This window comes from Protopterus annectens, chromosome 13.part0 (genome assembly GCF_019279795.1).
Source record: "Protopterus annectens isolate FY-2018-M chromosome 13.part0, PAN1.0, whole genome shotgun sequence".
NCBI lineage: Eukaryota > Metazoa > Chordata > Ceratodontiformes > Protopteridae > Protopterus > Protopterus annectens.
In genome coordinates, this window is record NC_056747.1 from 1,290,133,633 (window position 1) to 1,290,154,864 (window position 21,232).

Genomic DNA, 21,232 nt, shown 5'->3' on the forward strand with positions numbered 1-21,232 from the left:
AAATATACCAGTAGGATGTTCTTCATACCACATTGCTGCAGTCCTAACACTTGGGTAGTCCGCTGTCCCAGTCGGCCCGAATACCAAAGTATATGGCTGACGTCGGTCAAGGCGCATTAGTCTGACGTCAGGACGTCAGGGTACAAATGCGCATGACCGACGTCATATCCTCAGTCTTTTTTGCCGCATGGTCCGATGCAGAAGCAGTTTTGCGAGTGCAGGTTGGCGTTCTGAAATTTTCTGAAGTCGGAGTTTCAGACCGAATCAAAGTTGGCTAAGTACCCGTTGGGAATATTTTGATATTTTTCTTGCCTCAGTATTTAACCGGATGTCAGAAAAAGTGAATAACTGTATTTCTTGTGGGAAACAGATACCTCATAGGGATTACCATACCTTGTGTATACCTTGTTTAGGGCCTGAGCACGGCGTTGTTGGATGTCGCTCTTGTGCTAGATTTAACAAACGCACTATAAAGAGAAGGTTAGACTGTGCCAGGTTAGTTTTGGGAAGCGTTGTAATTATAAAATGCCGTCGGATGCTCCGGCCCGCTTCGTCCAAAAAGCGCAAGGACAAAGCAGTAAAGCCTAGGTTGGAAGAACCGTCAGTCCCGGACGTCGGTTCTTTAGAAGGCTCAGTGGAGCCGGAGGTTCTGCCAGAAGTTTCTTTGGAGTCTCAGGGAGAGACTTTACTGTTACAAGATGTGTCTTCTCAGGAGGTAGGCCAGGCTGAAGGGGCTTCTCAGGTGGCTGTTCTCCCCTCTCTTCCTAAGGTGGTTAGGCCCTCCTTCTGTTTCCAAGGCTTCTTTGAGAGGCAGGCCAGGTTTATCTTCAGTGGGGGTCTCTCCTACTTCTTCAGGATCTTTGCCTAAGAAACATATGCTTAAAATGGCAGAAGATTTGATTACTATGATTAGAGGTTCTATGCCCCCTCCTGATAAGAGGCCTAGGGTGGAACCTGAGCTTGAGAGTTTTGAGCAGTGTTCGGAGGCTTCTGAGTCTTGACTGAAGACTTGCAGGAGTATCCTCCTTATTCTGATTCTGATGTGGATGATTCTACTCCTTGGCTTCTCCTCCTGAGGATTTCTTTTTCAGAGACTCTTCATTCCATGAGGGAGCATTTTAAATGGGAAGGCCAAGATTTCACTGATTCCAGGAAGAGGCTTAGGAATTTTTGTTTTACCCCAGCATAGGCCTTTAGCTATACCTCCTGTTCTGGATGTGGTGGAAGATGTTTTGCAGAGGCTTCCCTGAACCCTGATTCTTTGCCTCCTGCCCCAGTTAAACCAGATAGATATTATAGGGTGCCTGAAGCTCATAAGTATCTTTTAAGAGTCCTAGGGCAGACCCAGAAACTGTTTCTCAGGGGCCTAAAGGTGTTAAGGCTTCTGTTGTTAAAAATCCTGTTCCTCCTGATAAAGAGGCAAGGGCCTTGGATAGATGGGGAAAGAAGGTGTATACTTCTTCCACTTTAGCCATGAGGGCTTTGAATTGCCAGTTCCACATGTTAAAATATCAAAATTATCTCCTTTCACAATTGAAGTCTAAGGTGGATGCTCTGGCGGAAGGTATTGAGTGTAAAGAGTTGCAGGATTTAGTTCATGTGTCTGAACAGGTGGGTAAGCATTCCTTGCAATGTGGTTTTGATGCTGTGCAGGCCTCTTGAGGGTGGCTGCCACTGGTTCTGTTCTTCATAGGCACGCCTGGCTAAGGGATCAGAATTTAGCTGAGCATGTTAAGACAAGGATTTTGGATGCTCCGTTACAGTCTGACGTGTTGTTTGGTTCGCCTGTGGAAGCTGTTTTAAAGAAAATGGAGGACAAGGCTAAGTCTATGCAGACTGTTAAAGATTTTTTGCAGGTTCAGCCTCCGAAGTTTAGTAGAAATTGGCCTACTAAGGGATGGACATATCCTGCTTATGATTCCCAGTCTAGGGGTAGGTCTAGACGTGGTAGGGGCAGAGCTCAAGGTTCTTTTAGGCCTAGAACAGGGAGTTCACCTGCTCAGTCTTCTGGTGAGGGCAGGGGTCAGTCCTTTCGTAAACAGACCCAATGACCTGCCTTTTCAGCTGCCAGTGCTTTCTCGTCTGGCAGCACCTTTGGGAGGAAGGCTGGCACTTTTCAAAGAAAATTGGAGTTTTATTACCCAAGACAGATGGGTATTGGATATCATTCACCACGGTTACAGGTTTGATTTCCATACCTTGCCTCCTTTCAAAGGCATGCCAGACATTCGGCCTCTACAAAGAAAAGAGGCTCACAAGCAAATTTCGCTGTTACTCCAAATAGGGGCCATTCAGCCGGTTCCTGTGCCAGAAAGGGGCCTAGGATTTTATTCTCGCCTGTTCCTAGTACCAAAGAAGGGGAACACGTGGAGACCAATTTTGGATTTATCTATCCTCAACACTTATCTGGACATTCCCAAGTTCAAAATGTTGACGTTACAACAGCTTTTACCTCTGCTGGGCAAGGATCACTGGATGGTAACTTTAGATCTCAAGGAGGCTTACCTTCATGTACCCATCAGACTAAGTTGCAGGAAGTATCTGCGTTTTCGAGCTGGGATTTCCCATTATCAGTTCTCTGCATTGCCCTTTGGCTTATCTACTGTGCCCAGAGTATTCACAAAGGTTCTGGCTCCAGTGATAGCTTACTTCAGGCTAAAAGGAATACAAATCTATCCTTACTTGGACGACTGCCTGATTCTGGCTCAAGAAAAGGAAGACCTTTTACAGCATTTGGAATATGTGATAGCAGTGCTAAGATGCCTGGGGTATTCTGTGAACGAAATAAAGTCCAGTCTAGTACCCTCTCAACACATGTGCTTTCTGGGTGTGAGACTGAATACAGCAACCCAGATGGCCTTTTTAACCCCGGACAAACAAAAGAATCTTTCCCTTTACTTCCATCAACTATCTCTTCAGTCCGGGCTGACTGCAAGGACAGTCCTTCAAGCCTTAGGGTTCATGGCATCTTGTATTCTGGTGCTTCCCAATGCCAAGCTGCATATGAGGAAGCTGCAATGGTATCTCAAAAATGTATGGACACAGCACTGCCAGGATTTGGACACTGTCATTCAAATAATACCTTGCATTCAAAAGGAATTTTTGTGGTGGGCTCAGGAATGTCACCTAAACAAGGGACTCTCTGTGACCCGGCCAGAGGCGAGTCAGATTCTAACGACAGATGCCTCAGACATAGCTTGGGGAGCTCATCTGAATGGAAAGTGGATACAAGACAAGTGGCCTGCCAGACTACAGCATCTACATATCAACATGAAGGAGATGTTAGCAGTCCAGTTTGCATTAATGGCTTTCAAGGAGTTACTTCTTCCAGGGCAGGTGTTGATTCTAACAGACAACACAACTGTCATGTGGTACATCAACAAACAAGGGGAACACATTCTTACCCTCTATGCAGGCAAGCAATGATTTTATGGGAGACTGCGCTCAGCTTGCAACTAACTCTTCAGGCAAGGTTTCTGCCGGGAGCACAGAACTCCTTAGCAGATGTGTTAAGCAGACAAATCATGGATCCCCACGAGTGGAAACTGGATCTTCATGTATTTCGAAATTGACAGTGTCATGGGGAACTCCAGACATAGATCTGTTCGCTTCTCCACTAAACCACCAGCTGCCAAAGTTTTGCACGAAAAGGTTTCATCACACAGCTTGGAAAGTGGATGCTCTTTCTTTCAGTTGGACAAATCTTCATGTGTATGCCTTTCCACCTCTGCCTCTTCTCCCAAAGGTACTCCTAAAGGTCAGACAAGACAAGCCAAGGATGATTTTAATAGCTCCAGATTGGCCTCAGCAACACTGGTACCCATTACTGAGGAGTCTGGTAAGGAAGCCTCCATGGCCTTTACCTTTGATTCCACACCTATTGTCTCAGAGGGACGGTCATCTACTCAATGTCAAGCTTCACTCTCTTCATCTAACAGCCTGGCATATTCTGTTTTGAAACACAGCAGGTCTCAACTTCCTCAACAAGTTTTGAATGTGATTATGGAAGCCAGAAGACCTAGTACAAGGAAAGTGTACGCAGAAAAATGGAAGAGATTTTTATTTTGGAGTGCAGCAAAGAATTTGGAGGTTTCTGAGCCTAATTTGAGTGTGGCTCTTCAATATCTGACTGAGTTATTGGACAAAGGTTTGTCTTTCTCTTCCATTAAGATTCATGCTGCTGCAATTTCAGCTCACTATGATTGTGACCCACCATTGTTTTCTCATCCTTTGTTCAAGCAATTTCTTAGAGGGGCAAAGAATATAAGACCCCCACGTAGAGCTCCTACTCCAGCTTGGGATCTCAATTTTGTGTTGGAGAAACTTACTCTACAACCTTTTGAGCCTGCGGCCACTGCTGAGTTGAAATATTTGTCATGGAAGACTGCTTTTTTGTTGGTCATTACTTCTGCAAGAAGGGTTTCTGAATTGCAGGCCCTTATGGCGGTTGAGCCTTTTTTGATTTTCCATAAGGATAGGGTATCATTACGTACTAATCCTTCCTTTATGCCTAAGGTGGTTTCTAGTGTGGCTTTGAACCAAACTATTCATTTGCCTACTTTTTATGCAGATCCCCAAAATAAGGGGGAAAAGATTTTGCACACTTTAGATGTACACAGGCAGTTGCGTTATTATTTAAGCAGGACTAAGGATTTTAGGCAGTCTCAGCAGTTGTTTGTTTCTTTTGCTTTGAGTTCTCAGGGCAAGCCTGTGTCAAAACAAACTATTTCTAAGTGGATTGGGTTTTGCATTGCATTTTGTTATTCCCATCATGGCAAGGAGATTCCAGCTGGGATTAGGCCTCATTCCACTAGGGCTACTGCCACTTCAACAGCATTTCTAAGGGGGGTGGCAACTAAGGATATTTTGGAGGCAGCTACTTGGAGTTCAGTGCATACTTTCTCTAAGCATTACCACCTTCCTCTCTACTCTAAATCAAGGGCTGGTTTTGCCACGGCTATTTTGCAGGGCATGTTGACAGCTCCTGCTTCTTTATGATTTGCCAGCCTCCCTTACCTCTGCTTTGGGATTCTACCCAAGTGTTAGGACTGCAGCAATGTGGTATGAAGAACATAGTACAGTTTTGTACCTACCATAAATGTAGATGTTCGAAGATCCACATTGCTGCAGTCCAATTTACCCTCCCTCCTTCCCCTCTGTGTTTAGGGGTGGTTGTGTGGGTGGGGTTATACTCTTGTAAATTTGTATATTTTGTATATATATATATTTGGTGCAGGAGTGTTTGGTGTTTTTTGGTTTAGGCCTTATCTTTTTAGGGTCTTCTGACATCTGGGGCAAGAAAAGACTGAGGATATGATGTCGGTCATGCGCATTTGTACCCTGACGTCCTGACGTCAGACTAATGCGCCTTGACCGACGTCAGCCATATACTTTGGTATTCGGGCCGACTGGGACAGCGGACTACCCAAGTGTTAGGACTGCAGCAATGTGGATCTTCGAACATCTACATTTATGGTAGGTACAAAACTGTACTTTATGGTGCATGTGTGCACTTTTGTGTACTGTTAATAATGTCACTAATTTATAGCGCATGTGTGTACTACTGCTGCTGCAGAAGTATAAATGTACTATTAAATATATCACTAGGTTATGGAGCATGTGTGTCCTACAGCTATGGCAAGCATATAAATGTACAATTAAATATGTCAGTTGGTTATGACGCATGTGTGTACTACTGCTAGGGCAAGCATATGTGTACTATTAAATATGTTAGTAGGTTATAGCGCATGTGTGTACTATTAAATAAGTCAGTTGGTTATGGAGCATGTGTGTCCTACAGCTACAGCAGGCATAAAAGTGTACTATTAAATAAGTCAGTAGGTTATAATGCATGTGTGTATAATGCATGTGTGTACTGTTGTGTACTATTAAATATATCAATTGGTTATGGTATATGTGTGTACTACTGCTACAGCAAGCATATAAGTCTACAATTAAATATGTCCGTAAGTTATGGTGCATGTGTGCACTATTAAATATGTCAGCTGCTTATGGCGCATGTGTGTCCTAGAGCTGCTCCAAGCATACGAGTGTAAAGTTAAATATGTTAGTAGGTTATGGCGCGTCTTTGTACTACTTCTATGGCAAGAGTGCGTGTCCAAATGTGTCAGTAGGCTATATATATAGGGTCATACTAGGCTATCTGCCCTAGGGCATTTATAAGCCTAGCCAGAATGTGTTTGGCTTTCGCCACCCATTTTAAATTTATTTTTCTATGCCCTTTTTCGAGGTTAGTATACTGTGCCTCTGTCTAACAGTGACACAGAAGTGATACCTGGGGTAAACCTACGATCTCCCATCCACTCATCAAGATTCCTCTTGAAGAGCGTCAATGAGGGACTCTGCCTAACCTGGACTGGGATTTTATTCCAGAGTGAAGGGAGCCTCTGGGTTATGAATCTGCCCCTCCAGCATGTCCTATTTATTTCAGTGCTGAGGTTCAAGTCTCTCGAGCGCATAGCTTGATGGGATTTGGATTTTCTGAGGTGCAGCATGTCCATTAATTCTGGGTTGGACATGGCTTTATATGTCCGGCACAGATCGCCTCTGAACAGGCGGTATGCCACTGAGAAGCGCTGGAGTTTCTTTAACCGGGCAGCATATGGTATCTGTTTGAGCCCTTTGATCCTCTTGGTGAGGTACTTTTGGGGTCTTTCCAGTTGCTGCAGGTGTCTGGTAAGGTACATCCCAAAAGGGGCATTGTACTCAATTATGGGCCTGATGAGGGATGAGTAAAGAGGCACGATGACCTCCCCTGATCTAGATGTGAATCCCTTCATGATTAGGTGGGCTATATAAAATGTTTTTCTAACCACTTTGGCCACGTGGTTGTCAAATGAGAGATTGCTATCAACTTGGGTCCCCAGGGCCCTAATTACTTCTTCTGTACTTAATGGATTACCACCTATGTGGTAATTTGTGGGCACTTTGTTTTTGCCAAAGAGGATGACTATACACTTTTTGGCATTTAGCTTGAGGCCATGGCTGTGGCACCAGTTGTCTGTTTCTATGAGGCCCTTTTGGAGGATGCTTGTGTCGGCTGGAGAGTCGATTATGGCGCCCAGTTTGCAGTCATCTGCGAACTTGGTCAGCCACAGTCCTTCCGTGTTGGCCTGTACCTCCGAGAAATATATACCGAACAAGAGAGGTCCCAGGACTGAGCCTTGTGGGACACCACTTGTAACTGGTTTGGAGTCTGACATGGCTCCAGCAATTCTAACCATGTGGGTTCTGTCCTTGAGCCAGTTTGCAACCCATCTAGTGACATAAGGATTTATATTTAAGCTGATGAGCTTATCTATAATGCCCGAGTGGGGTATTGTATCGAAGGCTTTTGCGAGGTCCAGGTAGGCTGTGTGGACCACCTTCCCCTCGTCAATGGCCTTGGTGACTGTTTCAAAGAAATCAACCAGGTTTAAGAGGCAGGATCTGCCCTTAACAAAGCCGAACTGGGTAGGATCCAGTGTCTGTAGGTCCCCAATATCTTTATTTATGAGGTCCATGATGATCCTTTCCATAGCTTTGCAGACCAAGCTAGTCAGGCATATGGGGCGATAGTTTCTAGGATCCGTTGAGGCACCACCTTTATGGAGAGGGACCACTGTTGCTGTACGCCACTCTTTGGGCACATATCCTGTAGTAAGGCTGAGATTGAACAGTAGTTTTATGTTTGGGTTTAGCTCTTCTTGGAGTTCATGTAGGACACAGCCCGGGACACCGTCTGGTCCCATTGATGCTGTGTTTTTTGCTTTGGAGAGGGCGGCTCTTAACTGAGCATCTGAGATGTCGGGGGGGGGGGCAGCACTCTGCTGGGATAGATATTTGCCCTTTTGGTGGGGAGGGGGGGGAGAAGTTTGCGCTGAACCTGTCAGCTAGGATGTTGGCAATGTCTGTGGGTTCAGTGTATTTTTTGTCATTTTATCTATGCTACATCATGAATATAACAGAACCATTAAGTACAAAAAGCAGGTTATGGTGTATCTGTGCACTGTTTCTACTCCATGAGTAAAAAAGCACCATTGGGTACATGTAGCAGGTTATAGTGTATATGTGCACTGCTTCTGCACCATGAGTAAAAGGGCACCATTAAATACATGCAGCAGGTTATGGTGTATCTGTGAACTGCTTATACGCCACAAGTAAAAAAGCAGCATTAGGTACATTTAGCATGTTATGGTGTATCTGTGCACTGCTTCTGCACCATGAGTAAAAGGGCACCATTAAATACATGCAGCAGGTTATGGTGTATCTGTGAACTGCTTATACGCCACAAGTAAAAGAGCAGCATTAGGTACATTTAGCAGGTTATGGTGTATATATGCACTGCTTCTACACCACGAGTAAAAGAGCAGCATTTTGGGCCTTAGAATGTGAGAGCTATGCCACTCAATGAAGTCAACTGTCAGAGATTTTGACTCTGAAGGAATCCATCCCTTTCAATTATCGGGGATCCTTGCTTCTCCCCCTTCTCTCCGTCTTTCACCATCACTCTCTCCCTCCCACACACAGATGATATTCAGAACTCTGGCCAGTTTTCTTTGAGTGGTGCAGCTCCAATCCTATTACCTTCTTGTGGTCATTGCAATTGGCCTGTACCCTCCATGTTAGTATCCATTCTAGTTCTTTGTCAACACAGTAAAATGCAAAGCATATAGGAACCGCAGATTGTTTTGGTAGGAAGAAATGTGAACAGACAGAAATGAGCCTAGTGTAATGTGAAATTCTAGCTTTATTTTATGTTTTTTTTTGACAGTTAAAACCATACTAGCAGCTGCATTTGTATATCAAACTATCTGTTTACTTGATTAAAATGACCATCTGAAGGACATGGTCAGTCCTTTTCAGTGGCATAGTGTCCACTTAATACAAAGCATAGTCCTTCCCATGGTATTGAAAGTGGAGGCATGGCATAATTCCACTCGGTACACAGAGACCTCTACGGTCGCGCAGTAGTGGTGCTGCGGTAGCATTGTCGCCTCACAGCAAGACGTTGTCCCATTTGATTGTCAGCTAGAGCGTCTTCTGTGTGGAGGAATGTGTGAATGGGCATGCCTTTGTTGAAGGCTGTGCGTCAGGGCTGGTAACGCGGCACGTAAAAATTCACTACCAAACATTAGCGGACTGGAGTTCCGCTGTGGTGACCCCTAACCGGGATAAGCCGAAAGACACAACAACAACACAGAGACCTCTACATAATGTCCTGTCAGCACCAAACACAGGTACCATGGCATAGTGTTATCTCAGTACTGAACAGAAGGAGTAGAACATAGGGTCCAGTCAGTATTGAACAGGGGCCATAGCATAATGCCCACTTGTTACTGAACACAGGTGCAACAGCAGAGAGTCCACTGTATTGAAAAGTGGGATTACAGTATAGGACCAAACAATACTGAACACAGATGCCACAGCACACTCTGCTCGATGTTTAACAGTGGGACTACAATATAGTGTCCAGTCAGTGTTAAACACAGGGGCTAAAGCACAGTTCCCATTTAGGAGAGAATGCAGGGGCCACCAGCATAATCCCCATTTAGTAATAAACATTGGGCCCTCGGCATAATATGCAATGATTACTGAATGCAACGGTCACAGCATAGTGCCCATTCAGTACTGAACACGGGGGCTATTAGCATAGTGTCCACAACATATTGAATGTAGGGGCCATGGCATGATGCTCACTTGGTACTTATCACAGAGGCCGAAGCACAGTTTTCACTCAATACTGAGCACAGGGGCCACAGCAGTGTCTGTTCAGTACTGATCACAGGGGCCAACACATGGTGTAGTAGCTTAGTGTGTACTGAGTACTAAACCTGCAGCCAGGACTATAGTCTTTACTCAGTACTGAACATAAAATCCATATCATGCAGTCATTGCTAACCTCGTGGTCAGTAACCCAGCATAGACTCCATACTGAACTTAGAGGCACCAGGTTAATACCTGCTCAGGTCTGAAGGCAGGTGTCACCAGTACAGTAAACACATGGGTCAACAAAGTGACCAGCAGCATAGCATGCACTCAGTAATAAAACTGTGGCCAGCGATGTAGCATTCACTGAGTACAGGGCCATTCACATGATAGGAACACAGGGTCATTGAAGTAGTGGCCTCTTGGTAGTTCACACATGCTGGCAATGTAACATCATTTTGTATTGACCGGAGCGGCCAGTAACCTAACATTACTGAACATGGGATAAGCACTAGAGTGTCCTTTCTGTACTTGGCTCTAGAATCACTGACATGCCACCAGCACAATGTAAAGGAACCAGCAGTGTGTCGTTGGTTCAGTACAGAAAACATGGATTGGCAGCACCGTGTGATGTACCTGGCAGTGACGCTATGTGACAGTAAAAATCCAGTGTGGTGTGTGTAAAAGGAATAATGTAAATGGAAATGAATTGCATCCTGTGAAAAAAGGTGGGAAAAAAAAACTAATGTGTAGATTATACGTTTTGTGACACTTTCTGGCAGTAAAATGTTATACAGATTCTGACACCTACATGAAACATTGTCATGGTAGCATTTACTTTTTTCTTTTTTACACCGTTTATCTGCAGCATACAACTGATAAGATATTACTTTCTTTTCCTTTGTTATGCCTTTCATAAACGGCTGCCTTTTGGTTACTTTATATTGCATGTACTTCCTTTTTTTCATACATTTCCTGAAATCTGTGGCTTTGTTATCAGATGAACTCTGAACAATTGCACTTTTGAAGAAAAGGCAGCTGTCTGTGTTGTAGATTAACTACCCACCATCGACACGCTCAAAACTCATGAGCTACCTTTTAGGGTTTGCTGGTCACATGAAAATATATACAATCCTGATTGCTTTGTATGGTTTATGTAATGTACTTGAAATAGTTTTACATGAAAGTAAGAGATTTCTTATAGTTATTGGAAATTGACAAATGTTATTGTCTAGGCACATGAACAGTAAGGCAGGAAGAAAGGGCACCTTTGGTGGAGTAAAATAAGTAAACTGTATTTTTTTTATCCAGTGCAGACTGTACTAGCTAAAGTCTGAGACGAACTGCAGTCCAAAAGACATCGTCTGCCGTATTAGGCAGTAGTTGCATCTTATTTATTGTATGCAATGTGTCATTCCATTCCAACCATAGGTCACAAGGGCTGCTTGTAAAAGCTAAAAGTATTGCATAATTCTGAGTTAACATTTGTAGCTTTGTTTTTGATAGGGAGAATCCATCTTTAGTGAAGGAATAACTTAATTCTTAAGAAAGCATGTTGTGTACTGCCAGGCCATGAAAAAAATGACACTGGGCAAGTTGTTTGCGCATGGCCAAAGCCAGGAGTATTTCAACATACTGTTTAGTTAGAGAAATAAACATTTGAAGAAATGTAATGCTCATAGGAAAGAATTTAACTGCAATTATATTGATTATGTTCTGTCTACATGGAGGCGAGCTTATGCTTTTAAACTTGAAGGAATGGGAAGACATACACTGATGCATGTTTTTAATCTGTTCCAGATAAGCAGACAATATCTTATTTATTTATTTATTTTGTAACTGACGTGACAGCACTGACTGCCCAGCAGTGTGATCATTGGCTCTAGAAGACCGTTAGTTATGTCTGATACGACGCACTGAACCCATGTACAAAAATAGGGGAAAAGGAGTTTGATATCAATGCACGGGTGAAATGAATGCCTCTGAGGATGTTACTTTGAGGCTTTGGCTCTCCAGGGGATGCTAGCTGTTGTTTATTCCACATGGTGCTGTTTTGTCAGTGTCTGGTTTGATTCTGTATACATTTATTATACATTACGATATATATATATATATTTTTTTTTTTGCTTTTTGGCTTTAACTTTACCTGGAATCTGCACCTAATATACTGGCACTATTTTCAGTAGCACTGTTTTATTTTCCTGCAGAAAAGAACAAGTGTTAACTGCATGCAGTTTCACTCTATGCATGTATGTATATACATTGGTTAGCAGGTGGTGCAGAGGGGTAAGTCTGAGTTGTAGTTCCTGTGGTACTGAGTTTGATTCCTTCTTAGCAGTTGCTGCAGAGGAGTAAGTCTGTGACTTCTAGTTCCTGTGGTACAGAGTTTGATTCCTTCAGCCCTCATTTGTCTACTTTGAGACCTTTAGCAAGTCACTTAACCAGACGGTGTTGCTTTAATGTCCCCCCTGAAATGGGACTGTGTCCAGTCAACCTACCTGGTTAACAAATGGATGTTGCTGTTATTATTAATAATATCCTCATCATCATTATTTTGTTATTATTATTAATAATGTATCATCATCATTTTATGTGTGCATGTATTTATCGCTCTCTCTCTCTCATATATATAAAATGTGTGTGTGTGTATGTGCATGCATCCGCGTGCATGCACATATTCAGATATGGATAGAAAACATTTGAAAGTGTATGTATTTCTATGTATATGATTACTTCTGTAGATATGCAGTTATAATGAATTTGTGTTTAGAAAGTTTGTGTGTAAATGTATGCATGTACATATATTTACACACATGCACACACTGTTGCATTGTGGAGAATTTATGGTTTACTGCAGGTGAATTGGTGAATTTGAGTGTTTTATGCGACATAACTACTGGTCTGTTTGCTAACTGTATCTGCATTACAAACCTCGCAGTGGCATTGGATCTGGACTGATGTGTACCCCTTCCTTACTATTCTTTACGTGGATTGTTTGTTTTATTCTGTAGGTCAGCGTCTGCACAGCTAGTAATTTGCTTTCATCTGTGGTTTCTCTTGATAGCACAGAGCATGACCTCTGTGTGGTTTAGTCATTTCCTTGATTTGGTTTTCTTTGTATGGATAGATATCAAGCATGCAGTCTGGTTTGACTGTGTACTGTGAGCCCCTGGTGGATTACAAACTGCATGTTTGTACTATTAGCCTCTTCATCTCCTGCTTGCACATTTTGTGACTTTTTGCTGGTTTTGATAACTTTTTGTATTCCTACAAATTTCTCTCAAAAAAGGACTAGGTCTACACTGTCAACTGAATGGTACATAAAATGGGTAATATATGCCGTGACTTCCCTCCTCTGGACCAGTGATTAAGGGGCCTCAATCCTCACCACGGACATCGGTGAGGGACGTTCACTCAGAACAAAAGTAGATACATACAGTATTTCCAGATGCAGCTCTCTGCACTAAGCACAGTTTCCCTTAAGAGCACATAGGGAACACACTCAGTCTTGAGGATGGATTTCCCTTTCTCCAGGCCCCAAATAAGACCCCCCACTGACACAACTGTAGAGTTGAGTCCTCAGCCGAGTGTTCCAAGCCAAGTCCTCCACCACCCTCTCTGTGAAACCAGTGCTCTGTGTCCCTACTTCAAGTAGCTGACACACACACACACACACACACACAGACACACACACACACACACACACACACACACACACACACACACACACACACACACACACACACCAGGAAAGGCTGGTACAGATTTACCAGCTATGCCCTCTCTGCCCAGACTGTAAGGTAGATACTGCCACCAGAACACTTTAAAGCCAACTGTTTTAAGGCTCTTACAAGGGTACCTAATTATACTGAGTAAAATTAATACTAATACAAATGGTAGTGTTTGACCAATGCAGCAAGGCTTTCAGGAGTGGCCACAGTGTTACCAAATAAATATAAGTACTCTCAAAGGTTAAAATATTCTCTAAAAGACCAGCCACAATGAAAAGTTTTAATGTATTTAATAATAAATAATAACAGAACATGAAAATACTAAATATCTATTTACAATAAACACCAGAGTTGCAATCACAGAAAATGTGTTCTTAATTAGCTTATTTGCTAATTAATTAAAACTAGACTCAGCTGCTCAGTTTTGCTAATTAATTAGAATTGGTTGTCTCACATATGTAATTAATTAGAATTAGAAAATGTTGAAACTAATTAGGCAAATTAGATTTTTAATTGGCAACTTACTGCCGACTGTATTAACTTGCAACTTGTCACTCCCATGTGTTCAGCTTGAAAACAATGTAGTCAATGTTAAATCATAAAAGTTAAACAATATCTCTAAGCACATGTTTAGCTAACTCAGCTGCACGGTAATATGCATTTAAAACCATAAAATAGTAAAATCATCAAATAGTGATGTTCATCGATTGGTCTCTGCTGCATTTGGCAATGACGAGCAACTCCAGTGATGTATCACTAAGTCTGCTTCAGGTAGGCAAAGTAATCCAGTCAGCAGTACTGAAAACAGTTTCAGTGTTTGCTGAAGTAGCAGGTATACAGTGGTGCTTAAGATGTAACTTGTATAAGGTTGGAAATTATTCTTGGCACGCATTGTCACTCCAGTAGACTAGCGGCTCCAAGCTGTTGCATGGTGATGACAAATTCTGATTCATTGCTGTTTGTTGGTGTGCTGCTTTTTTCCATCATGTATGTAAAAAGAATGTCTGGCTGTGAAGCTGATGTGTGGTGCTGTGGTATTGGTGCACATGTGACTTCTTCTATAGGTAGTCTATGATTATATGATTGACTTAATACTTGCATCTTGGTCAATAATGCTTGTCATACTGCATTGCTGTCACCTGGAACTGTTGTCCACCTCAGTTCGAATCATGGATCCACAGCTGTGGCAATCAGGCAGTGTGCCTGGGGAAACAGATAATCACATCTGTTGCTCAATGATGCCAAGAGACCAGACTTGACTGACGTACAATACTGTAGTTCAGTGTTCTCTATGTGTTTCTTCAAGTTAACTATTTTCGGTAGAATCTGGCTACTCATCACAACAACTTCAGATTGCAGGCAAACAGTAGCCACTTCAAATGGACTCGAGCTGCTCTATTTTTCATAGTACAGCAAAGTCATTTGGTGTGAAAGTAATTTTGAATGGCAGAATATCGCAAACTCACTGAAGGGTTCCTTCATAGGTAGGTACTAGGCTATCAGCCCAAGGGCCTAAGTAAGCCTAGCCAGCAAGGTTCCCTGACTTACGCCACCCAAGAAAGTTAATTTCCTGTGCCTCTGTCGAGCAGAGCCACAGAAGTGATCCCTGGGGTGTATTTCCTATTTCCCATCTACTCATCAAGATTTTTCTTGAAGAGTGCTAATGAGGAACTTTGCTTGACATAGATGGGTAGCTTCTTCCAGAGTATAGGAAGTCTCTGTCGGACAGGAATCCATCCCTCCAGCATGTGCTGTTTATTGTGGTGACAAGGTTTAGGTCCCTAGAGCATGTAGCTTGGAGGGATTGGGATTTCTTTAGGTGTAGCATGTCCATTAGCTCTGGGTTTAACATAGCTTTATATGTTAGGCAGAGATCTCCTCTGAGCAGGCGATATGCTACAGAGTAAAGCTGGAGTTTTTTGAGACTATCAGTGTAGGGCATCTGTTTGTGGACATTAATTCACTTTGTGAGGTACTTCTGTGGCCTTTCCAGCTGCTGCAGATGTCTTGTGAGGTACATTCCAAAAGGGGCATTGTACTCTATAATGGATCTAATGAGTGCAGAGTATAGGGGAACACTGACCTCTTTTTTCCTGGATGAGAACCCTTTTGTGATGAGGTGTGCTACATAGAAGGATTTCCTGACTACTGTGGTGATGTGATTATCAAAGGAGAGACTACACTCCACCTGGGTCCCAAGGTTTCTTATCACACATTTGGCATTAAGTAGACTGCCGTTTATGTGGTAGTTCATGGGTACAGAGTTTTTACCAAAGGGGATGACACTGCACATTTTGGCATTGAGCTTGAGGCCATGCCTCTGACACCAGGCATCTGTCTCAGTGAGGCCCTTCTGTAGGATGTTCACATTATTTCGAGACTCGACTATGGCTCCTAATTTGCAGTCATCTGTGAACTTCGTTAGCCAGAGGCCTTCTGTATTAGCCTGTACTTTAGAGAAGTAGATACCAAACAGGAGAGGTCCCAGAACTGAATCCTGTGGTACTCCACTTGTCACTGGTTTGAAGTCAGATTTGGAGTATGCAACTTTTACAGTGTGGGTTCTGTCAGTGAGCCAGTTGGCTACCTATCTTGTGACATAGGGATTTATACCTAGTTTAGTGAGTTTAGCTATAATTCCAGAATGGGGGATGGTGTTGAAAGCCTTGGTGAGGTCAAGATAGGTTGTGTGAACCATCTTACCCTCGTCTACAGCTTTGGTGACTAGGCATGATCTACCTTTCACAGACCTGAACTGGATGGGGTCCAGAGTTTGGAGGTTACCAATGTCTTTGTTTATGTGTTCCATGGGATAGCTGTTGCTGTGTGCATTCAGTGGGCACAAAGCCTGATGTGAGACTATGATTGAACATGGTGCTTAGGTGGGGAGCCAGTTCGTTCTGAAGTTTGTGTAAAACGCAGCCTGGGATGTTGTCCGGTCTCATGGATGCTGTGTTTTTGGTTTTAGACAGTGCAGCTTTTACCTGCATAGATGTGATTACAGAGACTCTGCATTCTTCCTGTATAGATATGGGCCCTTTAGGGGAGTGAGAGGGGGTAAAGTGGGCCCTTTAGGGGGTGAGAGGGGGGTAAAGTCAGCACTGAACCTATCTGCCAGGATGTTGGCAATATCAGTTGTTTCTGTAATTTTTGTGCCATTGTGCTATAACTCAGAGCAGATCTGGGTGTTGCCATTGAGATTCTTGACATAGCTATAGAATGCTTTGTGGTTGCCCTGAGAATCAGTGGCGATTTTGTTTTCGTAGCTAGCATTGGAGGATCTTATAAGGGATCTTAGCTTCTTACTGAGGCTGACCAGGGAGCTCCTCCACTCATGGGATATTACTCTCTTTTGCAACAGTTTCTTCCTTCTGTTGTAGAGTTTATTTATGGCAGGGGACCACCAGATTGGCTTCCTTTTTTTGGAGGATAGCATCTTGGTTCTGTTTGGGATAGCACGATCCATAAACTCGTATAAGTGCTTATAGAGTGCATTTGTGTAGGATTCAGCAGTCGTCACTGTTTTGTCCATCTGCATGGGGGTCATGAAGTTCGCCACTTCTGTCTTAAGGAGCATGAAGTTGGCTTTGAAGAAATTTTTTACCGTGGTTTCCTTAATGGGGGGGAGGGAGCGGGATGCAGATATCTAGGGTGATTAGCTTATGGTTGGATCTGACTTCAGTTGTGGAACACCGGTCACTCATGTTGGTAATAACTGGGTCTAGGATATTGTTGCCCATGGTGGGGGTGTGGATAAGTTGATCCAGGGCATTGGAAATTATGATGCTGCTTAAACTCTGAGCTTTGGCTGGCTAAGACCTACCTGCAATCAAATGGACGTATAAGTGAATTTATGTAAATCTTTATCTGCACTTTTTTCAAGTAATACAGCATTTACATTGATTATTTGTGTTGCATTGAATATTATCTAGCTGGAAGTTGTGGCTCTGTTTTTTCAGTTAGTTCCCCACTCACCCTCCTTGCTTTTGTTTTGGTGTTAATGTTGGTGGCTTTGAAACTGCCCGCCCCTCTTGTAAATTTGCATTTACATAGTCCTCCTGGGCCCATCTCATTTGCTCACTCATCTGCTTTCACTGTATTTGTGTTTCTTCCTACTTCATTACTTTATTTTGCTTTTGCGTCATCTTAAAAGTACTCAATTGTATTTATTACTGCTTGGTGTAACTATCATTCTAAGCCTTTTGGCTTAAACACTTGGGCCTCAGACCAGTATTTTACATTAAGAAGGTTTGTGGCCTGCATTGCTGTGGCAGGACAGGTAGCTTACATCCTTCTAGGTTGGGAACTGCTGATTGAAGGCTCAGTGTCTGTTATTCTAAAAGTGTATTAGTTCTGGTTTAAGCACTTGGGCTTCAGGCCAGTTATTTTACATTAATAAGGTTTGTGGTCTGCACTCTTGTGGGAGGAGAGGCTGGACTCTGCCCTTCTGAGCTGGGAATTTCTGGTTAAAGGCTTATAGTGCCTGCATATTTGAACTGTTTCTTACTGAAATTGGTGCGCCTTGTTTGCTGTAGCATAGATGAGATCCAGGCCTGCTGAATCTAGCTTTGTTTGTATAACTTGAGCACTAATCCAGGCCTTCTCTTTTGGAGAAGGTTCCCCTGCACCCCAGTGGCAGGAGTGTGCAGTTAGAACTTGTTTGATTGAAGACTACAGGAACAGGGCTCAGTTTTGAGATTTTTTAACTGGTTAATTGGGTAATTTGTTTAAAAGCCTTTTCTGATTGCTTGTCATCATCTAAAGCTGTTTTAAGTGTATTTTTTACTGTTTGTAGTCGTTTAAAGCTGTTTTAAGTGTATTTTTTACTGTTTTTGCCTTATCTTTTCAAAAAAAAAAAAAATCCTTGTTTCCCACCTTTCTAAGCTAGTATAGTCCAGTTTTCAGGCTAGTGCTGAATTCAGGGCTTTGTTACAAGTTTCTGAGTTTCCCATACCTTACTTGGATAGAAGGAGGTTTCTCTGTTCACCTGTGAGAGAGGGAGCTTTGAGCAGCCATCTGTCCCTGGAGGAGTGGTACCAGCCCAGAAGTTAGTAGTTTTATAGGCCATTTTAGGCTAATTTCTATCTCTTTCATTTCCCTGCTGTAAAAAACGTATTTGCACAGTTTTGCACGTCCGGGCAGCGCCAGTTAGCTAGGGCCAAATTATTCCCGGCTCCACCAAGTCTCCTCTTCTGTTTTTCCCTTGAAAGTAGTCTAACTCTCAACCTAAGCACTTAAAAAGCATCCTACAGTTCAGCACTTGCTCAGACCTAATAGCAAGCACTAATATACCCCGACACTTGATTGCCCAGCAGGGCAAGGCTCATTATTCACCCCTCACCAACCAAGCGACTAAGCAGCTCACCCTACTATTTAGGCATGACCAAAGAGCAATTTCAGGTATACTCTCCAGTCCAGCTGGTGAACCTGGGTATCCTGAGGCAATGTTACAACTGCCTCATGTACACAGACAACCCTCTCCTCCCACCACAAAACATTAACATATGTGAGAGATGCAATTATATAGCTAAATTGGAGGCCAAGCTCTCTCCACCCAAGACTGGAACAGACAGTCATGAGGAGAAGGTTAACACTTGCACCACACCTCCAGCCTCACGTAGACTTACCAAACCAGCACTGGCAAAAAATAACATAAATACACAAAATCATACTCTGAGGCTCTAAATAAAACCTGCAAAAGCATCCGAGAGCTCCAAAGCAGACACCCAAAAAACCTGCACCTCCTGTAACAAACCAGACAACACATAAAACACAAAATCAGTGTGCCGCACAATCACAGCCCTTAAGGCGAAATAACATACCTAACACACTAGTAATAGATGACTCTATAGTCAGGCACACTGACGTCCCACTCACTAGGCTGGACAAGGAGAAGGTTACTGTTTAGCTGCCTGTTGGTAGCCAGAGTCCGTCACATAACACAAGCACTCAGGCCACTCCAGAACAAGTACAAATATGACTCTGTCATTGTTCATGTTGGTGTGAATGACCTGAGATGTACCTCCCTGGACTACATGAAAAGAGACATGGAAGAGCTCTCTGATCATGTAGCCCAGGCGGGTATGACCCTGAGTAGCATCCTGCCCTCACCAAGAATGATACCACGGTATAAAGAAAAAATGATCAATTTCAACAATTGGCTAAGCTTCTGGTGTCATTCAAAGGGGATTCAGTGTCTGTCAGCCTGGAACGACATGCTCGACAAGCCTCGTTGTTTCGCAAGAGACAGCTTTCACCTGTCACCCCTAGGCCTTTGAATACTGGCCAAGGCTCTTGCTGCCCCCATAGTGCCTTTTTTAGGCAAGGCTCAAAAGTCAAACCCACCTCTGTAAACAGCACAAATAAAAAAAATGAGGGTTATGCTGCTCAATGCCAGGAGTTTAAATCTCAAAATTCACGTGCTCGAAGCACTCCTCAGTATGGAGAACATCGACATCTGTGCAGTAACTGAAACCTGGTTCAAGGCTCCACAGAGCACCCCAGCACTACTGGGCTACAACTCATACCACACATTTCGGCCACAGAACATGGACCGAAACACAAAAGGAGGGGGTGTGTCCATATTCATCTAGGATACCTACACCTCCATGTTAGTGGTGCAGCATGATACCTCTGAGATCATCCATGTGCAACTAACATCGGGCAAATCTGCAAAGCAAATTGTGGCCTGCTACAGATTACCCTACATGACCCAGGACCACCATTCCGCCTTTCTGGAGACACTGGAAAACATGAAGGTCCTACCGAACACCCTGATATTGGGTGATTTCAATTACCCTACAGTTAAATGGGAAAACTACTCAAGTACAAACTCCCAGGTCCAGCTCTTCCTGGAATTTATCAACTCAAATGCCCTAGATCAGCTGGTAAACTCCCCTACCAGAGGTGAAAACATATTGGACCTGGTCATCACCAACATGGGCGACAGGTGTTCCGCACTGGAAGTCAACCCGTCACTGGTTAGATCAGATCATAAACTAATCACTCTGGATGTCCACACCACACCACCATCCCCAACCAAGGAAACCACAGTGAAAAACTTTTCTATAGCAAACTTCACCTTACTTAAGACAGAGGTGGTAATTTTCACAGCCCCCACACTAAAGGATAACAGTGTCCAAGATGCAGGAACCTTTACAAGTGCACTCTATGAGCACCTACAAGGATGCATGGATCGTGCCATCCCTAGCAAAACCAAGACTCACTCCCCTAAGAGAAGGAAACCAGTCTGGTGGACCCCTGCCATAAACAGGCTATACAATAGAAGGAGGAAACTAGTTCAGGAAAAAAGCAAATCCCAAGAAGGAAAGACATCCCTGATCAGTATCAGTAAGAAACTAAGGTCCCTCATAAAATCATCCAAGGCTAACTTCGAAAGAAAAATAGCCAAGGATTCAAAAGATAACCACAAAGCCTTCTTTAGCTATGTCAAGAATCTATGTGGCAACTCGCAGATATGCTCTGAGCTAGTGCAAAATAGCACAAAATGTACTGAACCTACTGATATTGCCAACATCCTGGCAGATAGATTCAGTGCAAACGTCACCCCCCTCTCACCCCCAAAAGGGCCCACAACAATACCGGAAAAGTCTAATGTTTCAGAAATCACAGTTGCACAGATGAAAACAGCCCTTTCAAAAGCCAAAAGCACAGCGTCAATGGGGTCAGATGGTGTCCCAGGCTGTGTCTTGCACAAACTACAGAACGAACTAACCCCCCACCTAAACATACTGTTCAACCTCAACCTCTCCACAGGCTATGTAGAATGGTGC

The 21,232-nt window shown here is 43.3% G+C and overlaps 1 protein-coding gene across 4 annotated transcripts in view; it reads left to right on the top strand.

Annotated features, from left to right (window-relative positions):
- SNX11 (sorting nexin 11) overlaps positions 1-21,232 on the top strand; it is a 518,381-nt gene that overhangs the window by 67,919 nt on the left and 429,230 nt on the right. The window lies entirely within an intron of this gene.